The sequence below is a fragment of the Triticum aestivum genome, chromosome 7A (assembly GCF_018294505.1).
Source record: "Triticum aestivum cultivar Chinese Spring chromosome 7A, IWGSC CS RefSeq v2.1, whole genome shotgun sequence".
Classification (NCBI taxonomy): Eukaryota; Viridiplantae; Streptophyta; class Magnoliopsida; order Poales; family Poaceae; genus Triticum; species Triticum aestivum.
In genome coordinates this window covers 162,891,486-162,916,823 of record NC_057812.1, presented here as the reverse complement: position 1 = coordinate 162,916,823, position 25,338 = coordinate 162,891,486, and positions in this window count along the sequence as shown.

Below are 25,338 nucleotides of genomic sequence, written 5' to 3'. Positions count from 1 at the left end.
GGGGCTCTCGCTTGTCCGCATCCAAAGGACCATACGGGAGGCTGCGGGGTGGCTGGAACGATGCCGGCGATGACCTCGCACATCGGCGCACACACGGGCTCATCGAGGAGGAGGCTACGGAACACAGGTGAGCAAGATAAAGCTTTCTACGGCCATCTGGGAGCGCCAGGAGGACGGTAGCGTCATCGGGCTCTACTGGTTCGAGCTCTGGACTCGTCGGCGACACGGCCAACGACAGTGAGCTCTCGGTGCTCACGGGGAAAGCGCTTCAGGATGAAATCAATGACGATTCTAGGGAAAATGATGCAGTGCTCATAGTGAGTTCGTCGGCGGTCTCAACGGGCTTGGGGAGGCGTCCACGATGGCGAATCGACCACAGGGATCACCGGACAGAAGAAGTGATGAAGACGACGGAGGCAGCATTCTGCTGCTCCTGGAGTTGCATGTGTCAGCGAGGAGAGGAAGAGCGGGACAGCGGAGCTCGGGGATACGGTGGTTGGACGAGGGGGTCTCGGTAGCCACGGTGGATGGCGACAGTGGTGACGGGCGTGCTCGGTGGGTGAGAGAGAGGGGTCCAGGGAAGGAGGGGGAGGGCAGAGGGGCTCCAGGGCCTCTCCAGGCGTGGGATCAGGGAGAGGGACGAGCCTCCAGCACGAAGCAGGAGGTGGCCCTTGCCTCCTGTGCGTGCGCCACGCACAGTGCACACTAGCGGGAGGAAGGGGATGACTGGCAGGTTGCCTGGTGGGCTGGGCCGCCAGCAACAGTGCCAGGCCACAGGTGAGACTTCTCTCTCTTTCTTCTCTATTTATTTTTCTATTTTGCATGTTTGTTTGAATTTGGTTACTGGACCAAATCAATTTTTAAATGCCGAAAACTTTTGTGAGTGCTGAAATAATTATTGCAGGGCCCCACACAAAGTTTCAGAATTATTGGGGCTAGGTAATTATTTATAGAAATGTATAGCCCCAATTCAAATATTTAGTGACTTAATTCAAAGACCAAAAATGCCAATGAAAAATATGCATCACCACTGGATAAGGTTTTCACCTTTCTCACTAGATCATGAACATTTTTAAAGGGCATCTTGGTTTCATTGAAAATGTTTTGAGTTGAACCTATTTGATTTATGTTTGGTGCTAGGGTTTAGTCAACCCCATTTCAAGTTTAACAAAATTTAAACATGATGCATGGATGCAATGCCACTAATTACAAGCATTATTCTAGGGCTGTGACAACTCACCCCCACTAAACAAGAATCTTGTCCCGAGATTCAAGATGTAAGGTAAGAAGACAGAGGGGACACAAAGCTAACACGATCTTCAAGATTCAATTTCCTTCTCGAAGATGTTGATTCATTGCTCCAATTCATCTTGGCGTTTTTTCTTTCGGGATCTTCATCCAACATGATGATGATAGAAAGAAACTCTACATGAATCGATCTCCTCGAAGATCGAGCGCTCAAGATCAACTCATGGAGCGAGATGTAGGAATATCTCTTGAGTTGAGACATAAAACACACATCAGGAGCGAATGGAAGAAGTAGATGACAAGGGTTCAATTGGGTAAGCAAAATTCCACGCTGAAGAAGATGGTGCATGATTTCAACATAGCGATGAAATAATTGCCATGATTCCATAATTGGGCACCTTAGGGAAGGTGGCTTGTGGAAGTGTTCCCTTAAGTGGCAAAAATATTTACTTTTGATCCATAGATCTTTGAAACTCTTCATACTAGCCTGAGGCAATTCACAATGGACCATTTGACGGAGTTCGAAAGAATGACATACTTGGAATAGGATGGACGGCGTGGACTACCTTGTTGAAGACAATGTAATGGGTGATTTTTGCTTATCATTGAAATGGATGGGAACCATGGTAGGACCACTTTGGAAGATGATCTTGGACAACAACTGCTGAGAAGGAAGCCCATGGGAAATTGGTACAATGGAGTGCAAGCTGGGGACAAAATGCAAATGTTGGGAATGTTCCAACCATCATATCTGCCTGAGATTCAGATCTGGTTGGGAACGGGATATTTCAGACAACATGTGTGGAAAAGAAAGTTTGCAACACAAATCGACGAGATGACGTTGCGAGATTCTCAGGAAATGGACTATGGTAGCGAGCTCCAAAACATGAGCTGGTTCTGCTACACACATGTGAACACGCTATCCTAGACAAGCATGGCCACATGGTAGCCTTACAACAAAACACTACCAAGTTCTGGTAGGGAACCATCATTGAGGATATCGAAGTCCTTTTATAAGCCCGGGTTAGCTCTTAAGTAGGAGCTTCTTCACCTTGAACAAATCAATCAGTGGCTTTGTGTGCTAGGAAACACATATGGAATGGAGGCAGCCAACCTATCAAACCATAGAGTACTTCGCACATGCGTGACTAACTTGGGACGATTCCAGAGGAAGCAAAAACAAGCTTTCTTGAATTCACGGCGACAACTTGCATCAAATGCACATGAATTAGAGGAAGTCACTTCTTTCATCCAGACATATGCTTCATGGGCTAGCATGAAGAAATGCTTACAAGAGTTTCCAACACTAACTTAGATGTTCAACATGAATCATGGACAAGATGAAATGTTGATGATGAGCTAAATAGCAAATCATCGAGATTTCCATGAAGATGGAAATCCACAACTATGTGAACAAGGTTATAGCATTGGTCGGACCCAAAAGATATAATGATGTTTGCTCGAGAAAATAACCACGAGTAAGACAACATTACGAATATCATTGGTTCTGAGTTGATTTGACAATAGCCCACACTCAAATCAAAGTTTGGACAAGACAATACATCCAGCAATTGATCATGGAGATCAATCGATGAAGATATCATCTCTCTTCAACACACATATACAAAGAGATATCCCTTTGGAATGAACTAAGTCGGACAAGCTTTTATCTTGAAACCCTCCAAGTTGTTGTTTAGATTAACCAACTAGCTCAGGGGTATGCAACACATGTTCTTGGAGAAGGGTTGGTTACAAGAAACCAACTTGATCACGAGCTCAACATAACAGTCAGGGGATAACCTGGTGATACTTCCGAGAAGATATTCAAAAACTCACGAACTACCAATAGGTTTGGTGCAGCTCCTCTTTAACTTGCCATGCTCCTTGAAGATGTCCCGAATATCCCGTGCTTGGTCTTCATTGCTCCTCTGCATGTTCGCACTCGTGGTTTTAAAATCTCAACATGGCAAGAAAAATATACTACTAGTAATACTCGCGCATCTTGTGGGCAACATTAAAGCACTCGTCTGCCATGTTGGAGCATCTCCAACAAGATAAACTACTCATACAAATGCATCTTGATGCGTGCAACGCATGGGCATTTTGCTAGTTCTAAAAACCTTTCCATCATTTGCCACACTACTGGTTGCAGATGAAAAACCTACCCAAGCACAACGCGATACAGGAGCGACGCACAATTACAAGCTGATATTTTGTTGGACAATGGAGGCTATAACCAATTACTTTTACGGGAACAATAGCACCTAGGAAATTTGAAGGGTAGGTATGAACAAAATTGGAACTGCACATGTACTGCTAAGTGATTCAATACACACATTACCAATCGAGGAGGAGAACGATGGTCGCGGCGGCCTCTATGAGTCCTGGTCGGCAACGGGAGTCAGTTCATTGTCCACGACGGTGCTACTTCTGCGCTTGGCGTCGGCTTCCGGGAAGCAGATCCGAGACCTTGGAAGACGATGCCGGGGAAGAGGCTCCGTGTACGACGACAACGATGGACCGGCTCCAGTGCGTCGTACGAGGTCGTCGATGAGGCAGATGCGCTGCGGTGGACGAGTGCGCCGATGTAAAGGGGAGGAGCACGAAGGTTGCGGTGCCGTGGAGAAGTCTATTTTGCGGTGGGGATAGAAATTGGGGAGTATTCAGGTGTAGTACTCTGGGTGCCGGGGTGGGGTTGGCTGGGTAGGGTGAACCTGAAGTTACGAAAACAGCCCCCTACCAAGCATCATCCGTAGGCCTATTCTGAAGGCTATTATGGTAACTTCCCACTGCTTGAATCAGGGTCGCGGGAGATTTTCCCGCCGACCTCAAAATTTTGTGACACTAGGCTCCCCGTGTGGCGTGTTGAGTGATTCGGCTAAGCAACTAGCGAGTAGTAGTAGTAAACTTTGCATATTAGGTTTGACCGAAGTCAAACTTCCTAAAGTTTGACCAAGTTTATAGAAAAATATAAACATTTACCATAACAAATATGTATGATGTGAAAGTACATTCAATAATGAATCTAATGGTATTTATTTGTTATTGTATATGTTAATATTTTTTTATAAGCTTTCTGAGAGTTTACAAAACTTGACTTTGACCAATGCTGATACGCGGACTTAAATAAAAATGGAGGGAGTACACATTTGTTTTCTTAGTTTGTAGTGAACTAATCATTTGTTGAAATTGTGAAATAAATATAGTAGGCTATTGACTTCGAATGTAATGGTCTATACAATTCAATAGTTACAATCATTGTCGAATCCCAAGATGTATACAAGGTCTATAGTACTTCACAACATGCTCAAACTCACATAATCCCAGTCAAATGAGAATCTAAATGCATTTCATAGTTATTACTTTGTAGGATGCAACAAGAACAACCATAACTCTACATTAGCCATTATAGAAGCAACATTTTGACATATCCCAATGTGTGAATGAAATGTGCAGAGAGAGCTTTTAAGATGGAGCAGATAGGGCGGGAAAGATTGTATGTATGTGGACGAGAGAGTAGGAGACAAACCTAACGAGACATAGAGAGATAGAGAAGAAAGAGAGAGGAAGAAGTTAGGTCTGTGAGAAAGATGCATACATGTAATATACATGAGATGCGTGTGCATCTGGATTCTGTATACGTGGAAGGAGAAGAGACAACATGTTTGATGAGAGAGCAAGAAAAACATGGACGAGAGGGGAAGGATCTCATGGGTTGAGGGATTGAAAACTTTGTGCAGGGGAGAGAGGGATTGGTAATTTTGTGCAAGAGAGGAGAGAGAGGGTGGGGGGAGGAGTCAGTCAGCCGTCGTCACATCACCCTGCTTCCAAATGACCCAGCATTCTCTAGCGCGGTGTGGTCGCCGTCTTCGATCTGCTCATTGCCCTCTTTGAAGATTGAGGTGTTGTGCATGTTGGGGTGCAAAGAAGCACAAGCGAGAGTGGTCGCCGTATAACCTTGGATGGGGATGAATTGTGTGCTCGGGGGAGTGTGTGTGTGTGTTGTGCTGCTTGTGTCTCTGTGTGTGTGTGTGTGTGTGTGTGTGTGTGTCAGATATTGAGAGAAAACAAACCTAAGGTGAGAAATGGGTATTCATGAAGAGATTGTGTGGGCCTTGAGGTGGGCAGGGGCAGGGTGAGGGTGTCAAAATGTGCGCGTTGATGCATGTGTTGCATGTGACCGTGCGGGGGACGGACGAATCGAGAGAGATAGTTGTTGTGTTACGGATGCTCCTCTCTCTCCCTCTCTCTCTCTCCCTCACACACACACAAGTAAACTAGAAGACTGTTCTCTCATGTATACACAATGTATCAGCATCTGTCTATGTCTCACTCATGCACGATCATTTGCACATTCACACCTCTCTATGTCTGTATCACATGCACACCGTCTCCACATTGCCCTTCCGCCACAACACACATATGGACACATACACACGTTCTCTCTCAGTCACACACACAAAATCAGTATTAAAAAACTAGGGCGCACCTAAAACGTCCAAATCCAATAAACACGAACTGGAGCTAAATTCAAATATATGGAAATATTGCAGCGTCAAGAACTTTCACAGGAAAAAAAGTTGAGTAATATTCGAGGATTGTTTTCACACACACAAAAAGATTTGGTGGATGTCCTTCGAGCGCGACACGGTGACGCACCGTTCGATCGACCGCGCGACCGTGGTTCACGCGCTTGCACAGGATTCCGTATCGTGGCCGTGGTACTAAGGCTGATCACAATGGGAAAGAACATAAGCTAGTAACTAATAAAAGCACTGCCTAAGTCTAATGTTTACGTGTACTAGTACAGTTTTCTTTTAAGTTTGACCAACCTTATATATAAAACTAAAGTAAGCTCCCACACACGCACTCATCAATATGCCGCCGTCGTTGCGCATGCCGGCGCCCGCCTGCTCCGGCCAACAATTTCTCGCCCATCACTGTTGTGTCGCCGCCATCCCTTTGCCATGCAGCCGAAGGCTCGCCCGCTCACGTCGTCTGCAGTCCCTCCTCGTGATGCCGCCACGCTGCCAAGCATGCGAGCAGCTGGTGGAGCCGCGTCTATGCACGCAGCGTACGAAGAGGAGGACGAGCGCGTGCTCCAGTACGCCGGCGAGGAGGAACTAGCGTGTCATTGTCGTCTCCGCCCGCCCGGAGGAGGCGCGCATGGTGGCTGTCGCGGCGGAAGCCGGTCGCGCGCGCGTTGAGCCTGCAAACTAGGTGCGAACGCAGAATCTACCTTCGAGACCTTGAATGCCACGTGGATCCTGCAATCTTAAGGAGCAATTTGGGTCAATCGACTCATGTGAGCCGTTTGATGCAACATGGATGGCTAGAAGGGCTTCTTCCACCTCTTCTGCCGTCTTCTTCCTTCGCTCCGTCGAACTTCTTTCACAAATCGACTGACCCAAATTATACTATTAGTACGAACGTATTAAGTACAGTAGGAACACGATGATACGAGCAGTAGTACCAACTGCAAGAAGAACAGTAGTAAGACATAGTACTAGTACTACTATACGTACTAAAGAGTTCAAATAACGAGAAAGAACATAAACATAGTTCTGCTGGGGCCTCAGCACAACACACCCTTGAAAATAAATTAATAAGCAACTAGTCCGCTTGACACTGAAGTAGAACCAGCATGAGCGACGGCACTGCCACCTACTTGGAGTCCGAGTCCACGTCCTCGACTTCGTCCTTGTCCCTCTTCATCTTCCTCTTCGCCGACGCTTCTTTGCTTGAACCGGACACTTGGCTCTGCTTCTTCATCCAACCCTTGTAGATATTTAAACAAAGGTAGGCATCCATTGCTGCGTACAGGATGTGATCTTCATCTAATGTCTTTGACTCCCATGCATGATGAAACTCGTGATGAGGTTTCTTCAGTTTAGCGTACGAAGGATCAATCATGGCTGCTGCCAGGGTAAGCATTGAAGGTTGAGAAGAGGACACCTGGCTTGCCTTCTGGAGATCGAAGGGCTGGCCTACAATGAGACCTATCCGACGCAGGACGTTACTGTCGTTCTTAAAGCCTACAGTAACGAATTTCACTATTTTGTCCTTGAGGAAGTTCTTAAAATCCTGGCACTCAACGTCGGCATGGCATATGTGGTAGACCAAGCAAACTTTATGTACGCAAACTTGGATCACGCCAGGCTTCTTCCTCTCTTCGTCCTTTAGATGCTTCTCTCGTCCCAGGACTGTGGTGTACTCAACATCTAGCCCAGCGACCCACTCATCCGTTGAACTGTTGAACATGCGTAGGAAGCGAGCAAGCCATGCTTTCACCGTCTCGGATCCACGTGTGTAGATGACGATGAACTGATCACCGGTGATGGCTCTAACCTAGTACTCAGCGGCGACCATGGATATTTGGGAGGCCATGGATTTTGGAGGAGGGTTAGGAGAAGTTGAACTGTTGTACCCCGCAAAAAAAACTGGGAGCGAACTAATGTGAAAGGACGGGACGACTGGGAGAGAACTATTGTAAGGTAGAAGACGGGGATGAGTAGGGCGTGCGAATGGCGTGGGGTTGCTGGCTTGCCCAGTGGATAAACGGCTGCAAGCCCCCAAAGAGTTCTCGAGAACTATGCGGGACCCACTAGATGTCATGTCTACTAGACCCATATCGTAGGCCTGGCGGTATAGCTTCTATCTGTTTGCACGCCATGCCGGCGCGTGGATGTAACTTGACTTAATTCTGTCAAACGTCACGCCTCCCACGACCTTCGCCTCCCTCGCGCGGCCGCGCCCTTTGAGACTTCGACCGGCTATAAATGAGCAATTTTTTTGCCTTTTTTTAGACAAGCGATTTTTTGCCTACTCCGCATGCATGATACTCCCTCTGGTCCTTTTTACTCCCGTCAACCGTTTGCAAAGTGTTTGACCAAATTTATAACTTTTTTTGAACACCACCTTATATTAATTAACTAGCCACACCAGTACACTCATTCGATACAATATTCACCACACAGGGCAGTACGTTATTTACAAGAATACCATCTAATCTATTGTCAAAGCTATACTTAGCGATTAAGTGTGCCACCTTATTGGCCGAACGGTTAATCTTTGACAATTGAAGATTGTTGATCAACTTCGAGATGCTCAACACTTTAATCTTCAGGTCACGCATAGCAGACATGTCAACGCTTTGACAGGCATCAATGAAATCCCACGACCAAATTTATACTAAAAACATCAATATCTACAAATACTCCCAAAACACTTAGGCGCGGTGCATTAACTTCGACCTCGTTTCTTGTTTCTTGACATATCAACCAATAGGATATGTGGGTGTGCATGCTTTTCATGACTTGAGACTACCAAACACGACATGCAGTGGTTAGTTCATTGCATGCAATGCTATTAATTAGCAAATAAACATTAAGACCTCTCGTTTTCCCCTCCTCCTTGGTCACAGTGCACAATCTAAGATGACTTGCTCACCTAGACGGAGGGAGTACTGATTATAATGCGTATAAGAACTACGTTTTATAATGAGTGTAAAAATATTGATTTGACATTGTGAATGTTGACACATTGTGGAATAGTTTTTGAAGTCTCCAAAAGTACTCAACTAGTGTTGTCGTTCTCCACAAAAAAATGTGTTTACCAATGCGTGCATGAACACTAGTTACTCTAACCCCCCTCTCTTCTTTAATTCATTGCCACATCAGCATGTTTGCTATTCCCGTGTGCATGATACCAGCTAAGATACCGCCATTATGGCCAGCCTTAATCATCGCACGCAATAATTTAGTGCACCTTGAAATATCCAACGGCCGTCGTGCTTCTTCAATCTCTGCTCTTCAATCCCTCCTCCCCGCGGTCGGCTCTGCTGCCGCGCAGGCCTCACCGCCCCACCGTACTCCCATCACTGGCCTAGCCATCCCTCTACTCACCCACACCTGTTGTTATTCTCCGGCGACGGCAGACGAACCAGTAAACCCTCGTACAGTCGTACTCCCCTCCGCGTGGGAAACAACTGCCGAGTCTTCCCTGCCTCCGTGTCGTTCCCTTCCTAGGCCTCGTCGTCATCCATCGCCCTGGTGCTCTCGGCACGGCCTGGTCAACATGGTCAACGACCGACATGCATCTGAAGTGGACTTTATGTGGAGAGGCCAACAACTGGGTCCACGGCCGCACGCAAGGAAATGCCTCCTTATTACGCGCAAAATAATGATTCATCCACCTGACATCAGGGACCCACCGAAAGGGCCTCTGTATTTTGCGAAAAAATGTTACCGCCGCTGACAGCTCGGACCCACCAGCTATATCTTTGCATGCAAGGAAGTGCCTCCTTATTATGCACAAAAAATGAATACTCCCCCTATTAGCTGGGATCCAGTATAGTGGCAGGCTGACTTGTGGGCCTACTAAGTTGACGGGGACGGAGGGCTTTGTCAACTTAGTCAATATGCACGATTCTAACTCCAGTGACCGTATGATGTCCATCCAACGGCCATAGTGCTTCTTCAACCTCTGGTCTTCTTGCTCTAGCCGCACAAACCAGCGCCGGTCGTGCCTCGTGCTCCTGCCTCCCGTGGCCGTCTGGGATGCGGTGGAGGCCTCACCGCCCCCTACTACTCCCACCGTTGGCCAGGCCATCCCTCTACTCACCCACACCCCCTATTATTTTGCGGTGACGGCAGCCTCACACCGCAGCGAACCAGTGAACCCTCGTACTCCTCTATGCGTGGGCATCCACTGTCGCGTCTTCCCCGGCTCCGCATCGTCCCCTTCCTAGGCCTCGCCGTCGTCCACCGCCTTGGTGCTCTCGGCGCGGCATGGTCAACATGATCAAGGAACGGCTTCCATCGGACGTGGACTGTACATGGAGAGGCTGACAGCTGGGTCCATGACTGCAACAAGGAAGTGCCTCCTTATTACGTGCAAAATAATTATTCCTCCACCTGACAGCGGGACCCACCGGACGGGCCACCATATTTCGTCCCCCTGACTGCTGGGACCCACCAGCTACATCTTCGCACGCAAGGAAGTGCCTGACAGTCGGGACCCACCTGGTCGAAGCGTACATAACATTGTCATTCTGGCCGTGAACGTGTACGTACATATATACTAGTCGATGTAGAGGCGCACACGTGTCGTAGTAGAGGCGGCCAGGGTGCAAGAAAGAAAATATGACCACGTATGTGTACATACGGGCGGGGTCTCGAACGCCTACTCGCGCATACGTACGGCGAGGGCTCGTGTACATGGTTGGGTCGGAACGGAGAAACAACATCGTCGTCGTGTTCATGGGGAGGCAATGGAATGCGTCGTGTTCATGAGGAGGCAACGGAATGCGTCGTGTTCATGGGGAGGCAACGGAATGCGTCGTGTTCATGGGGAGGCAATGGAATGCGTCGTGTTCATGGGGAGGCAACGGAATGCGTCGTGTTCATCGGGAGGGCTTGGACGGAACAGGCGATGGAAACGAGGCCTGGCATACAGCAGAACAGAGGAAACGGCCTTGTGTTCGACTGGCCACGTTCGAAACGGGATCCTGTTCATTGGGAGGGGTGTGGCGTACCGCAAAACGGAGGAAACAGACCTCCTACGGTCGAAACGGGGGTCCTGTTGATCGGGAGGGGTGTGGTGTACCGCAAAACGGCGGAAACAGACTTGTGTTGGAGCGCTATGGTCGAAACGGGGGTCCTGTTCATCGGGATGGGTGTGGCGTACCGCAAAACGGGACTCCACGGGATACTGTTCATCTCCACCATCGACCCCCTCCAGCCTCCACGAGCTACTGTTCATCCACCGTCGACCTCCTCCAGCTTCCACCTGCGACTGTTCATGCACGGGCTCCTGTTCATCCAGCCTCCACCGCGCGCTACTCCACCGGCTACTATTCAACCAGCCCTCTCCACGGGCTCCTGTTCAACCACCCCTCCACGGGCTACTATTCATCCTGCCCTCCATCATCTACTGTTCATCCTGCCCTCCACGGGGTGGTCCTATTCATCCAGCCCTCCACGGGGTCCTGTTCATCCAGCCCCAACCAGCTCGATCGATCAGGGAACTATTCATCCAACCCCCCCTCCCCCACAATGCTCACTGTTCATCCAGAGGCAGCATCGATCGGCTTCAGTTAGCAGCAGTAGTGAAGGAATCGCTCGATCGGGTTCAGTTAACAGCCATCGATCGATCGCTCGGGTTCAGTAACGCGTAGCCTGCAGTGCAATCGCTCGGGTTCAGTTAGAGCCCAACTCCTCGCTCGGGTTCAGTTAGAGCCAACGCCTCGCACACACGCGCGTACGCGTACGAGAGAAACGCGCATCGCTCGGCCCCGACCTCCCACCGTAACTGGGAACTCCCCGAAATTTTCCTCGCCCTCGCTTCTACCACGGTTTTTTCCGTCATGGACGACCCAAAGAATGTCATGCAGCTGCGTCTCCGGCCCACCCAGGACGAAAAGCCCACTTTCTGTCATGATTTTTTGTCATAGAAGTAGGAGCCCACCACATATATGATGATACCGGGGTTTGTCACAATTATCGTCATAGAAGTGTCATATGTATGACAGAAAAAAAATTCGTTCGGCCCAAAATGTCACGGATGTGTCTTTTTTTTGTAGTGATGTACTCCTACATGGCCTCTCACCGCTACCTTTACCAAATCGTGTTCACACACTTAGCTCTCAACAGTAGGACATGTTCACAACTTTCCAATTCATCCCTGATGAATCAGACCTGACACAACTCTAAGCAATAGCAGGCATGACAACAAGCATGAATGAGTAGGCACATCAGGGCTCAAACAACTCCTACTCATGCTAGTGGGTTTCATCTATTTACTGTGGCAATGATATGTCATGCAGAGGAAAAGGGTTCAACTACCGCAGCATGTAACAGTTGAATTGATGTTGTCCTAATGCAGTAAAAGAGAGACGGAGCGAGAGAGTGGGATTGTATTAGAATGAATGGGGGGTTATGCTTGCCTGGAACTTGTGAAGATAGTAATAGCTCTTCATCGGTGTCACCGAACTCATCATCGGAACCACGTCTACTGAGAGGGGACAAGCACCGACAAACAAAGAAGAAACACAATCACTGCAATGCAACAATATGATGCATGATAATGACATGGAAATATGTAGTTGATTGAGCTAATGCAACTAGCAACGAGTTAAATGAAGTTCGTTTGAACTCAAGGTTCAAAATCAAACTCCATAAGTGGTTAGTTAAATGCCATTTATTTGTTTGGTCCAATTCAGCAACTTTAAGTTGCTCCAACATGCATGAAAATGGTACAGATGGAAAGACTGAATTTTTCTGCTCATTTTTCATATATAACTTATTTCATTTGGAGTTAAAGTTGAATTTCTATGATTTTTCAAAGTTTGCAACATTTTCTGAAATTTCCAAATCATTTTTGAATTAGAAATATTCTAGAAAATGCTTACTGCATCAGCATGACGTCAGACTGACATCAGCAGGTCAGCTGACCTGATCCAGGTCAAACCTGACGTGTGGGGTCCACACGTCAGTGGCATAGTGGTTAAACCACGTTTAAGCTAACCTAATTACTAATTAGTAGGCATTGTGGCCCACCTGGCTGTGTCACAAGTCCTAATTAACTAGGTGATTAATCCCTAATTAAGCCTGCCACGTCATCATCACCGGATCTACGCCGGCGATGCCAAACCGACGGCGAGAGATCGTCGGGCTTGCGTTAGGGACGACAGTTCATCGCACTGCGGGCACCAGGGAGGGGCTCTCGCTCGTCCGCATCCAAAGCACTGGACGGGAGGCCGCGGGGTGGCCGGAATGATGCCGGCGACGACCTCGCGCGGCGGCGCACACACGGGCTCATTGGGGAGGATGCTACAGAGCACGGGTGAGCAAGATAAAGCTTTCTACGACTATCTGGGTGCGCCAGGAGGACGGTAGCGTCATCGGGCTCTACTGGTTCAAGCTCTGGACTCGTCGACGACACGGCCGATGACGATGAGCTCTCGGTGCTCATGAGGAAAGTGCTACAGGATGAAATCAACGACGCTTCTAGGGGGAAATGATGCAGTGCTCACAATGAGTTCGTCGACGGTCTCAATGGGCTTGGGAAGGCGTCCGCGGCGGCGAGTCGACCACGGGGATCACTGGACAGAATCGGTGATGAAGACGACGGAGGCGGCGTTCTGCTGCTCCTGGAGTTGCGTGCGTCAGCGAGGAGAGGAAGAGCGGAACGGCAGAGCTCGGGGATACGGTGGTTGGACGAGGGGGTCTCGGTAGCCACGGTGGACGGCGACGGTGGTGACGGGCATGCTCGGTGGGTGAGAGAGAGGGGTCTAGGGAAGGAGGGGGCAGAGGGGCTCCAGGGCCTCTCCAGGTGTGGGATCAGGGAGAGGGACGGGCCTCCAGCTTGAAGCAGGAGGTGGCACTCGCCTCCTGTGCGTGCGCCACGAACAGTGCACACTGGCGGGAGGAAGGGGATGACTGGCAGGTTGCCTGGTGGGCAGGGCCGCCAGCAACAGTGCCATGCCACAGGTGAGACTTCTCTCTCTCTTTCTTCTCTGTTTATTTTTCTATTTTTCATGTTTGTTTGAATTTGGTTACTGGACAAATCAATTTTTTAAATGCTGAAAACTTTTGTGGATGCTGAAATAATTATTCCAGGGCCCCATACAAAGTTTCAGAATTATTGGTGCTAGGTAATTATTTATAGAAATGTATAGCCCCAATTCAAATACTTAGTGACTTAATTCAAAGACCAAAAATGCCAATGAAAAATATGCATCACCACTGGATAAGGTTTTCACCTTTCTCACTAGATCATGAACATTTTTAAAGGGCATCTTGGTTTCATTGAAAATGTTTTGAGTTGAACCTATTCGAATTATGTTTGGTACTAGGGTTTAGTCAACCCCATTTCAAGTTTAACAAAATTTAAACATGATGCATGGATGCAATGCCACTAATTACAAGCATTGTTCTAGGGTTGTGACAAAATCTTTTAGATTCGGCCACAGGAGGCACTTTTATGGAAATTACTTTAGGAGAAGCTACTAAACTCCTACTCCCTCCGTTCCTAAATATTTAACTTTCTAAAGATTTCAACAAGTGACTACATACGGAGCAAAATGAGTGAACCTACACTCTAATATATGTCTATATACATCTGTATGTGATAGTCCATTTCAAATCTCTAAAAAGACAAATATTTAGGAACGAAGGAAGTATATAATATTATGGTTAATTATTCTCAATAGCATACAGAAAGATCTTCCACTAGTAAAAAAGTGCATGCAATTGAAGAGATCAATGTTTTGAGTGGAAAGATGGATGAGCTTATGAAATTGTTTCCTAGCAAGAGTGCTCCTATTGATCCTAATGATATGCCTTTGTCTACTTTGATTGAGAATAATAATGAATCTATGTATGTGAAATTTGTTGGTAGGAACAATTTGGTAATAATGCATATAGAGGTAATTTTAATCCTAGGCCGTTTCCTAGTAATTCCTCTAATAATTATGGTAATTCCTATAACAATTCTTATGGAAATTATAATACGATGCCCTCTGATTTTGAGAATTAGTGTTAAAGAATTTATGAGTTCACAAAAGAATTTCAATGCTTTGATTGAAGAAAAATTGCTTAAGATTGATGATTTGGCTAGGAACGTGGATAGAATTTCTCTTGATGTTGATTCTTTGAAACTTAGATCAATTCCACCTAAGCATGATATCAATGAGTCTCTCAAAGCCATGAGAATTTCCATTGATGAGTGCAAAGAAAGAACCGCTAAGATATGTGCTAAAAAAGATTGGTTTATAAAAGCGTGTTCTTCTAGTTTCCTTGAAAATAATGATGAAGATCTTCAAGTGATTGATGTGACTCCTATTGAATCTTTGTTTTCCAATGTAAATCTTGATAAATATGGGACTGGAGATGAGTCAACTTTAGTTAGAAGGTGTCCCAATGATTCAGAGTTTTGAGATCTTGATGCAAAAATTGATAAAAGTGGGATTGGAGAGGTCAAAACTTTAAGTAGCAATGAACCCACTCTTTTCGATTTCGAGGACTTTAATTATGATAATTTCTCTTTAATAGATTGTATTTCCTTGTTACGATCCATGTTGAATTCTGCCCATGCTTATAATCAAAACAAAGCTTTTACTAAACATATCATTAATGCCATGATGCAATCTTTTGAAGAAAAGCTTGAATTGGAAGTTTCTATCCCTAGAAAACTTTATGATGAGTGGGAACCTACTATTAATATTAAGATTAAAGATTATGAATGCTATGCTTTGTGTGATTTTGGTGCTAGTGTTTCCACAATTCCAAAAACTTTATGTGATGTGTTAGGTTTCCATGAATTTGATGATTGTTCTCTAAATTTGCATCTTGCAGATTCCACTATTAAGAAACCTATGGGCAGAATTAATGATGTTATTATTGTTGGAAATAGGAATTATGTTCCATACATTTCATTGTTCTTGATATAGATTGCAAGCCTACATGTCCTATTATTCTTGGTAGACCTTTCCTTAGGACGATTGGTGCAATTATTGATATGAAAGAAGGAAAATTAGATTCCATTAAGGAAGGGTATTGAACACTTTGAAACAAATAAAAGTAAATTTCCTCATGAATCTATTATGAGAGCCACTTATGGATTGCATGCCAAATATGACAATACTTAGATCTATTTGTGTTTTATGCCCAGCTAAGGGCGTTAAACGATAGCGCTTGTTGGAAGGCAACCCAATTTTATTTTTGTTTTTGATGTTTAGGTTCTGTTTTGTAATAAATAATTCATCTAGCCTTTGGTTAGATGTGGTTTTGTGTTTTAATTAGTGTTTGTGCCAAGTAAGACCTTTGGGATAGCTTACGGTGATAGTTGATTTGATCTTGCTGAAAAAAACAGAAACTTTTGCACTCAGTCCCAAAATTGTTTAAAATCATAGATGCGTGATAAAATCCTGAATTTTCACGGTAGATTAATAAAAAATTGCACTTGTTATCCTAATTTTTCAGAATTTTCTGAGTTATAGAAGTATGCAAAATATCCAGATTGCTACAGACTGTTCTGTTTTTAATAGATTCTGTTTTTCGCGTGTTGTTTGGTAATTTTGATGCATCTATGGCTAGTATCGGGGGGTATGAACCATGGAAAATTTGGAATACAGTAGATATTACACCAACATAAATAAAGAATGAGTTCACAACAGTACCAAAAGTGGTGATTTATTTTCTTATACTAAAGGAGCTTATGAGATTTTCTGTTGAGTTTTGTGTTGTGAAGTTTTCAAGTTTTGGGTAAGGATTTGATTGACTATGAAATAAGGAGTGGCAAGAGCCTAAGCTTGGGGATGCCCAAGACAACCCATGGTAGTATTCAAGGAGGCCAAAGACCCTAAGCTTGGGGATGCCCCAGGAAGGCATCCCCTCTTTCGTCTTTGTCTATCGGTAACTTTACTTGAGGCTATATTTTTATTCACCACATGATATGTATTTTGCTTGGAGCGTCTTGTATGATTTGAGTCTTTGCTTTTTAGTTTGCCATAATCATCCTTGATGTACACACATTTTGAGAGAGACACGCATGAATTGTGATTTATTAGAATACTCTATGTGCTTCACTTATATCTTTGGAGTTAGGCAAATTTGCTCTAGTGCTTCACTTATATCTTTTTAGAGCACGACGGTGATTTTATTTTATAGAAATTTATGAACTCTCGCACTTCACTTATATTATTTTGAGAGTCTCTAAACAGCATGGTAATTTTCTTTGGTTATAAAATTAGTCCTAATATAATAGGCATCCAAGAGGGATATAATAGAAACTTTCATATAAAGTGCATTGAATACTATGAGAAGTTTGATTCCTTGTGATTGTTTTGAGATATCAAGATGGTGATATTAGAGTCATGCTAATGACTAGTTGTGAATTTGAGAAATACTTGTGTTAAAGTTTGTGAGCGCAAAAGTTTTTGTTTTTCGGCAAGATCAAATCAACTATCAACGTAAGCTATCCCAAAGGCCTTACTTGGCACAAACACTAATTAAAACACCAAAACACAATTACTACAGAGGTAATAATATGTAATTTATTCAAGAACAGTAGCAAAACAAAAAACACAAAAATAAAATTGGGTTGCCTCCCAACAAGCGTTTTTATTTAACGCCCCTAGCTAGGCATAAAACATAGATAGATCTAGGTATTGTCATCTTTGGTATGTGATACGTCTCCAACGTATCTATAATTTTTGATTGTTTCTCATTCTATTATATTATCTATTTTGGATGTTTTATATGCATTATTGTGCTATTTTATATGATTTTTGGGACTAACCTATTAACCTAGGGCCTAGTCCTAGTTCCTATTTTTTCCTTCTTTTAGAGTTTCCCAGAAAATGAATACCAAACGGAGTCCAAACGGAATAAAACTTTCGCAATGATTTTTCTTGGACCAGAAGTGTAACATCCCAAAATCTAAATTTTGGAATGTTATAATAAATAGATAGTTTTGATTGATTGTTTGATTGTGGTGTGGTTGCTTGTGTGAAATTGAGTGGAATTCGAAACTTTTTGAAAGTTAAATGAGAGGGAATAAAAGGACTTTCTGTAGGATCGAAAGTATGTCTAGAGGGGGGGTGATTAGACTACTTGACCAAATAAAAACTTAACCTTTTCCCAATTTTAGTTCTTGGCAGATTTTAGCTATTGTAGGACAAGTCAGGCAATCATCACACAATTCAAGCAAGCATGCAAAGAGTATATTGGCAGCGGAAAGTAGAGCATGCAACTTGCAAGAATGTAAAGGGAAGGGTTTGGAGAATTCAAACGCAATTGGAGACACGGATGTTTTTCCCGTGGTTCGGATAGGTGGTGCTATCCTACATCCACGTTGATGGAGACTTCAACCCACAAAGGGTAACGGTTGCGCGAGTCCACGGAGGGCTCCACCCATGAAGGGTAATGGTTGCGCGAGTCCACGGAGGGCTCCACCCACGAAGGGTCCACGAAGAAGCAACCACCCACGAAGGGTCCACGAAGAAGCAACCTTGTCTATCCCACCATGGCCATCGCCCACGAAGGACTTGCCTCACTAGCGGTAGATCTTCACGAAGTAGGCGATCTCCTTGCCCTTACAAACTCCTTGGTTCAACTCCACAATCTTGTCGGAGGCTCCCAAGTGACACCTGGCCAATCTAGGAGACACCACTCTCCAAGAAGTAACAAATGGTGTGTAGGTAATGAACTCCTTGCTCTTGTGCTTCAAATGATAGTCTCCCCAACACTCAACTCTCTCTAATAGGATTTGGATTTTGTGGAAAGAAGATTTGAGTGAAAAGCAACTTGGGGAAGGCTAGAGATCAAGATTCATATGGTAGGAATGGAATATCTTGGTCTCAACACATGAGTAGGTGGTTCTCTCTCAGAACATATGAGTTGGAATTGTGTATGTGTTCTGATGGCTCTCTCCACGAATGAAGAGGAGGTGGAGGGGTATATATAGCCTCCACACAAAATCCAACTGTTACACACAGTTTTCCAATCTCGGTGGGACCGAATCAACAAACTCGGTCGGATCGAAAAGGTAAACCTAGTGACCGTTAGATATTTTCGGTGGGACTGACATGCAACTCGGTAGGACCGATATGGTTAGGGTTTGGGCATAATGTAATCTCGGTGAGACCGATTACACAAACTCAGTGAGACCGAGTTTGGTAATAAGCTAACCAGAGAGTTGGTCAGGCAAACTCGGTGGGACCTATTTGCTCTTTCGGTGAGACCGAAAAGTTACAAAAAGGAAACACTGAATTTACATTGCAATCTCGGTGGGACCGATTCGCTCTTTCGGTGAGACCGAAAAGTTACGAAAGGGAAATAGAGAGTTTGCAATCCCATCTCGGTGAGACCGAGATCCCTATCGGTAGAACTGAATTGCTAGGGTTTGGCAGTGGCTTATGACAAGTGAAACTCGGTGGCGCCGGATAGAAAGAATTGGTAGGACCGAGTTTGGCTTAGGATTTAGGTCATATGTGGATATGGGAAAGTAGTTGAGGGTTTTGGAGCATATCACTAAGCACATGAAGCAAGAGGCTCATTAAGCAACACCGCATCCCTCCTTGATAGTATTGGCTTTTCCTAAAGACTCAATGTGATCTTGGATCACTAAAATATAAAATGAAGAGTCTTGAGCTTTTGAGCTTGAGCCAATCCTTTGTCCTTAGCATTTTGAGGGTTCCACTTTCACATCCATGCCATGCCAATCATTGAGCTTTCCTGAAATAGTCATCTTGGAATAGCATTAGCTCAATGAGCTATATGTTATTATGAATTACCAAAACCACCTAGGGATAGTTGCACTTTCAATCTCCCCCTTTTTGGTAATTGATGACAACATATAGATCAAAGCTTCGACAAATGATAATAAGCATGAAATATATTGTCGCTTTGAGAAGTATGTGACAAGTAAGAGCTCCCCCTAAATTTGTGCATATTTAAAATTTGCTTTGGACTGCAAATGCACAAAGATTTGGAGTCATGGGTTACTCTTCCATGTCACATACATCTTGGTGGAGCGCTTAAAATGATAAGAATGAAATACATGCACTCATCACCAAGAATAGTGAATGATCACATAAGATAGATAAGATGATAATATTAAGCAAACATTAAGTGTAGCTTATGATCAAACACATGATCATCAATGTCTCACAAGCATAGTATCTCAAGCACTCAAAAGCAAACAAAGTTCGAAAAACCACCAAATAAAACAAGAGAGAATAAAAGCAACACTCTCTCTCGAAGCCTATGATCTATACATTTTCTCCCCCTTTGGCAACAAGTTACCAAAAAGTTCCTAGAAAATGCATAGTGCTAAGTCGACACTCAGGCTTGATCTTCAGGTGGTGGTGGAGTCCGGAGCACTCCAAGGACGAAGCCTTCTGTAGACGTGGTCGGAGTCGAGGCTGAAGTGGATGCTGGAGCTGGTGGAACTGAAGCTGTAGCTGGTGCAGAAGTGGTGGCTCTGGTGTCAGCAACTGGCACTGCATGTGATCTCTGAGCTCTTGGCACTCGGGCAAATGCATCAGTTGTAGTCTTGCCTCTCCTCTCCTGCATGTCATCCTGGAGCTGCTCCACTGCAGTCTGAATCTCTGTCAGTTTGACATCCAAGTCATAGAACTTTTGTTCCATGATCCTCTCTAAGCTTGCCTGGTTCTGAGTTAGGGTGGCTAGTCCTTGCTCAATCCGCAGGGTGGATGCAATCAAGTAACCAAGCTGCTCTTGTTTGGTTTTCAAGAAATACTCAGATGCCTCCTCTTGAGTTGGCATCTTGGCAGCTTTCTCCTTCCTTGCCTACTTCTTCTTTGCTTGTGCTTGAACTGATGATGGTTCATTCTCATTCATCACAACTTGGTTGTCCTCAAAGTCTGGATGAATAGGCAAGTGTTCCTTGTCCAACAAGTATATGCCTGTGCCCATCTTGGAGTTGATCAGCTCCTGGATTTGAGGGGCATATCCACAGCTCCTCTTCTGGTCTGCTGCAGTCCTCTTGATTGTTTCTACGATGAGGCTCATGACTTTGAATTTTTGTGGCACATCAAAGATATGAAGCATGTTGATTGCATGGCCTTTGATCATCTTGTGATCACCTGACTTAGGCAACAAGGTGTGCCTCAAAATCCAATTGATTGTAGGAAGACCTAACAGAAGATAATGCTCTGATACCACTTGTAGGATCTAGAAGTACATGTGTCTAGAGGGGGGGTGATTAGACACTTAGTGCTAAAGTTGCAATTTTTAGGCCTTTTTGGTTTGAGTGGAGTTTTAGGCACAATTTCAACATACACAATACATATCAAGAACCCATTCATTTCCTCCCGATTCATATCCCCGAAGATTTGCCATAAGACCAAAATGTCTCATTGCATCATCAAGATCGAAGTCACTATCATCATCATCATCATAGTATCCATGTTCATCATGATCTTGTGACTCATCATTTCCTAGAGAGGGTAATTCATTAGATAAATGATCATCAAAGTGGTCACTTTTATGAATTCTTATAGCTTCGAATATGATATCACTAATGATTCCAACATCTCCTTTAGCATGCTTAAGATTGGTAAGTTCAAATAGACAATTACCAAAACTAGGATCACTAGAGTTCATCTTACTCAAGGCAATAGATTTATGGAGAATTTCATCCAAAGTTTTCAAGGAATGATCGGGAAATCGTTCCTCAAGAAATTTCCATATAGTATAGGCACAATTAAGAGTAGGAAAACTAGCAATCAAATTTTTGGGCAATCCTCTAATGATGAGCTCAATAGTTTTAAGATTGCGAATCATGTCAATATCTTCATCTAGGGTAGGATGCAAAGGATCAATATGAGGTGCACAAGGGCTAGCAATATACTTGTTCAAATGATATTGATTGAAAATTACAAGCATCTCATTTTTCCACTCATGAAAATACTCTCTATCAAGAATAGGCACTCTATGTCTAAGACTCCCTAAGGTAGACACATCCATCTTCCTCCAATGGTGATTAAACCAAGGCAATGGAGACCAAAGCTCTGATACCACTTGTAGGATCGAAAGTATGTCTAGAGGGGGGTGATTAGACTAATTGACCAAATAAAAACTTAACCTTTTCCCAATTTTAGTTCTTGGCAGATTTTAGCTATTGTAGGACAAGTCAAGCAATCATCACACAATTCAAGCAAGCATGCAAAGAGTATATTGGCAGCGGAAAGTAGAGCATGCAACTTGCAAGAATGTAAAGGGAAGGGTTTGGAGAATTCAAACGCAATTGGAGACACAGATGTTTTTCCCATGGTTCGGATAGGTGGTGCTATCCTACATCCACGTTGATGGAGACTTCAACCCATGAAGGGTAACGGTTGCGCGAGTCCATGGAGGGCTCCACCCACGAAGGGTAATGGTTGCGCGAGTCCACGGAGGGCTCCAGCCACGAAGGGTCCACGAAGAAGCAACCACCCACGAAGGGTCCACGAAGAAGCAACCTTGTCTATCCCACCATGGCCATCGCCCACGAAGGACTTGCCTCACTAGCGGTAGATCTTCACGAAGTAGGCGATCTCCTTGCCCTTACAAACTCCTTGGTTCAACTCCACAATCTTGTTAGAGGCTCCCAAGTGACACCTAGCCAATCTAGGAGACACCACTCTCCAAGAAGTAACAAATGGTGTGTAGGTAATGAACTCCTTGCTCTTGTGCTTCAAATGATAGTATCCCCAACACTCAACTCTCTCTCATAGGATTTGGATTTTGTGGAAAGAAGATTTGAGTGGAAAGCAACTTGCGGAAGGCTAGAGATCAAGATTCATATGGTAGGAATGGAATATCTTGGTCTCAACACATGAGTAGGTGGTTCTCTCTCAGAACATATGAGCTGGAATTGTGTATGTGTTCTGATGGCTCTCTCCATGAATGAAGAGAAGGTGGAGGGGTATATATAGCCTCCACACAAAATCCAACCGTTACACACAGTTTTCCAATCTCGGTGGGACCGAATCAACAAACTCGGTCGGACCGAAAAGGTAAACCTAGTGACCGTTAGATATTTTCGGTGGGACTGACATGCAACTCGGTAGGACCGATATGGTTAGGGTTTGGGCATAACGTAATCTCGGTGAGACCGATTACACAAACTCGGTGAGACCGAGTTTGGTAATAAGCTAACCAGAGAGTTGGTCAGGCAAACTTGATGGGACCGATTTGCTCTTTCGGTGAGACCAAAAAGTTACAAAAAGGAAACACTGAATTTACATTGCAATCTTGGTGGGACCGATCCGCTCTTTCTGTGAGACCAAAAAGTTATGAAAGGTAAATAGAGAGTTTGCAATCCCATCTCGGTGAGACCGAGATCCCTATCGGTAGAACCGAATTGCTAGGGTTTGGCAGTGGCTTATGACAAGTGAAACTCGGTGGCGCCGGATAGAAAGAATCGGTAGGACCGAGTTTGGCTTAGGATTTAGGTCATATGTGGATATGGGAATGTAGTTGAGGGTTTTGGAGCATATCACTAAGCACATGAAGCAAGAGGCTCATTAATCAACACCTCATCCCTCCTTGATAGTATTGGCTTTTCCTAAAGACTCAATGTGATCTTGGATCACTAAAATATAAAATGAAGAGTCTTGAGCTTTTGAGCTTGAGCCAATCCTTTGTCCTTAGCATTTTGAGGGTTCCACTTTCACATCCATGCCATGCCAATCATTGAGCTTTCCTGAAATAGTCATCTTGGAATAGCATTAGCTCAATGAGCTATATGTTGTTATGAATTACCAAAACCACCTAGGGATAGTTGCACTTTAACTTTCCCAAACTTTCATCTTTCATTTTTGAACTCCATGAATTCAAATTCTTTTCAAATACAAAACCCTTGAGCGAAGATGATATGACTTCTTCCATTTAATTAAATGAAAAGGGTATTTGAAAATATTTGAATTTCATTTGGAGCTATTTCAAATTCCGAAACTTCAAGCAACTCAATGATTTCATGAGAGAAGATAAAATGACTTCTTCAAAACATATGAAATATTAGTTGGGAGTTTAAAAGGATCAAACTTAAAGTCCTTTTGAAATTATTTCCAATTTGGAGTTATTTGGGTTTTATTCAAATTATATTTCTCCAAAAATAAAATATAAGTAAAATAGGGTAAAATGATTCCCTACATCAGAAAATTGGAGAAAAATAAATTTGAAATTAGTTTGGTATTTTTAAAATGATTTTTACTGGATTTTATTGCACAAGTGGCACTCTTTGTTTTATTTAAATTTGTGTGTATTTTATTTGATCTTAGGAAAATGTCCATGTCGTAGAAAATCTTTTTCTAAAAATTTTGATATATTACATGCCTATATAATATTTTCTATTATTTTTTAATTATTTTTTAGTTATCTGAAAAATTGTTAAAAAAAGTTCCCCGAACTGGGCCGACCTAGACAACCAGGCCAGCTCACGACCCTGCCCAGCCGCCACCGTCTCCGAGCTCGGGACAGAGTCCCGAGCGATCCCGCAGCCGCCGCCGTCCTCGATCCGGACACTGATGCCGCCTCGCCTTGCCTCCTCCTCCAAGAAGCCGCCCCAGCCCCTATATAAGCCGCGGACCCCGACCCCTCTCTCTCCTCGCCTCTCGCCGTCCGCTGCCGCCTACGCCACCGTTGTCAACCGCCGCCGCCGCTGCTCTGCGCCGCCGCCGCCGCCACACTGCGTCGGCGCCTGCACCTCGCGCGCCACCGCCGCCACCTCGCCGCCCTCGCCCCTCGTCGCGAAGCTGCGCCTCGCCGGAGTTCGCCGTCGCCGCTGCCCCGCCTCGCCGGAGAACGCCGCCGTCCCCACCGGTTTTCATCCCTGAACTGGTATAAAACCGCAAACCACCCGATTTTTTATTTAGTTCGGTTTATTCATATGGATCGGTTTTATTTTTGTTAGATCGTTTAAGTAGCAAATGTTCTCTGTTTAGATAGTTTTAGCGAACGCTTTCGTTCGTTGGCGTTCGGTAGCGAACGTTCATTATTTAGTTTTTTTTTCCTTTTTGTGTTTATTTTCGGCTAGGGACCTATTCGTGATAATTTTCTTCACTAATTAGTCCCTGATCTTGCAACGCTCGTAACTTTCTATTCGTTTGTCCAAATCCAACGAAACCAACGCCCACTTCTTTTTTACGATCCCCTCTATCCAGATAAACAACTTGAACATGTTTTTGAAAGTTTAGAATTTGAATTCAAACAGATTTTAATTTGAATCTTCTTTTAGTCGTAACTTGAGTTTTATAACTCCGTTTTAGTTGATTCTTTTTGCAAATCAGAGCTCTTGACCTAAACTTTCTAATAAGGACAAATTCACTTAATTTTGGTACTGTTAGAAATTATTTTCTGTTGCGAGAGTTATTTGCTTGGTTTTGATGCTTTCCGAATTGTCTTCTTCGTTCTTTCCGACCTTCTGAGTGATTGCTTATGTGTGGTTACTATTGCTTGCTTACGATAGATTGACCGGAGTGTGACGAGTAGAACTATAAGGAGTTATGAGTGCGAATCATCTTCATCAACAGTACAAGGCAAGTTCACACTTTGATCATATCCCTTTCATGCCCAGTTT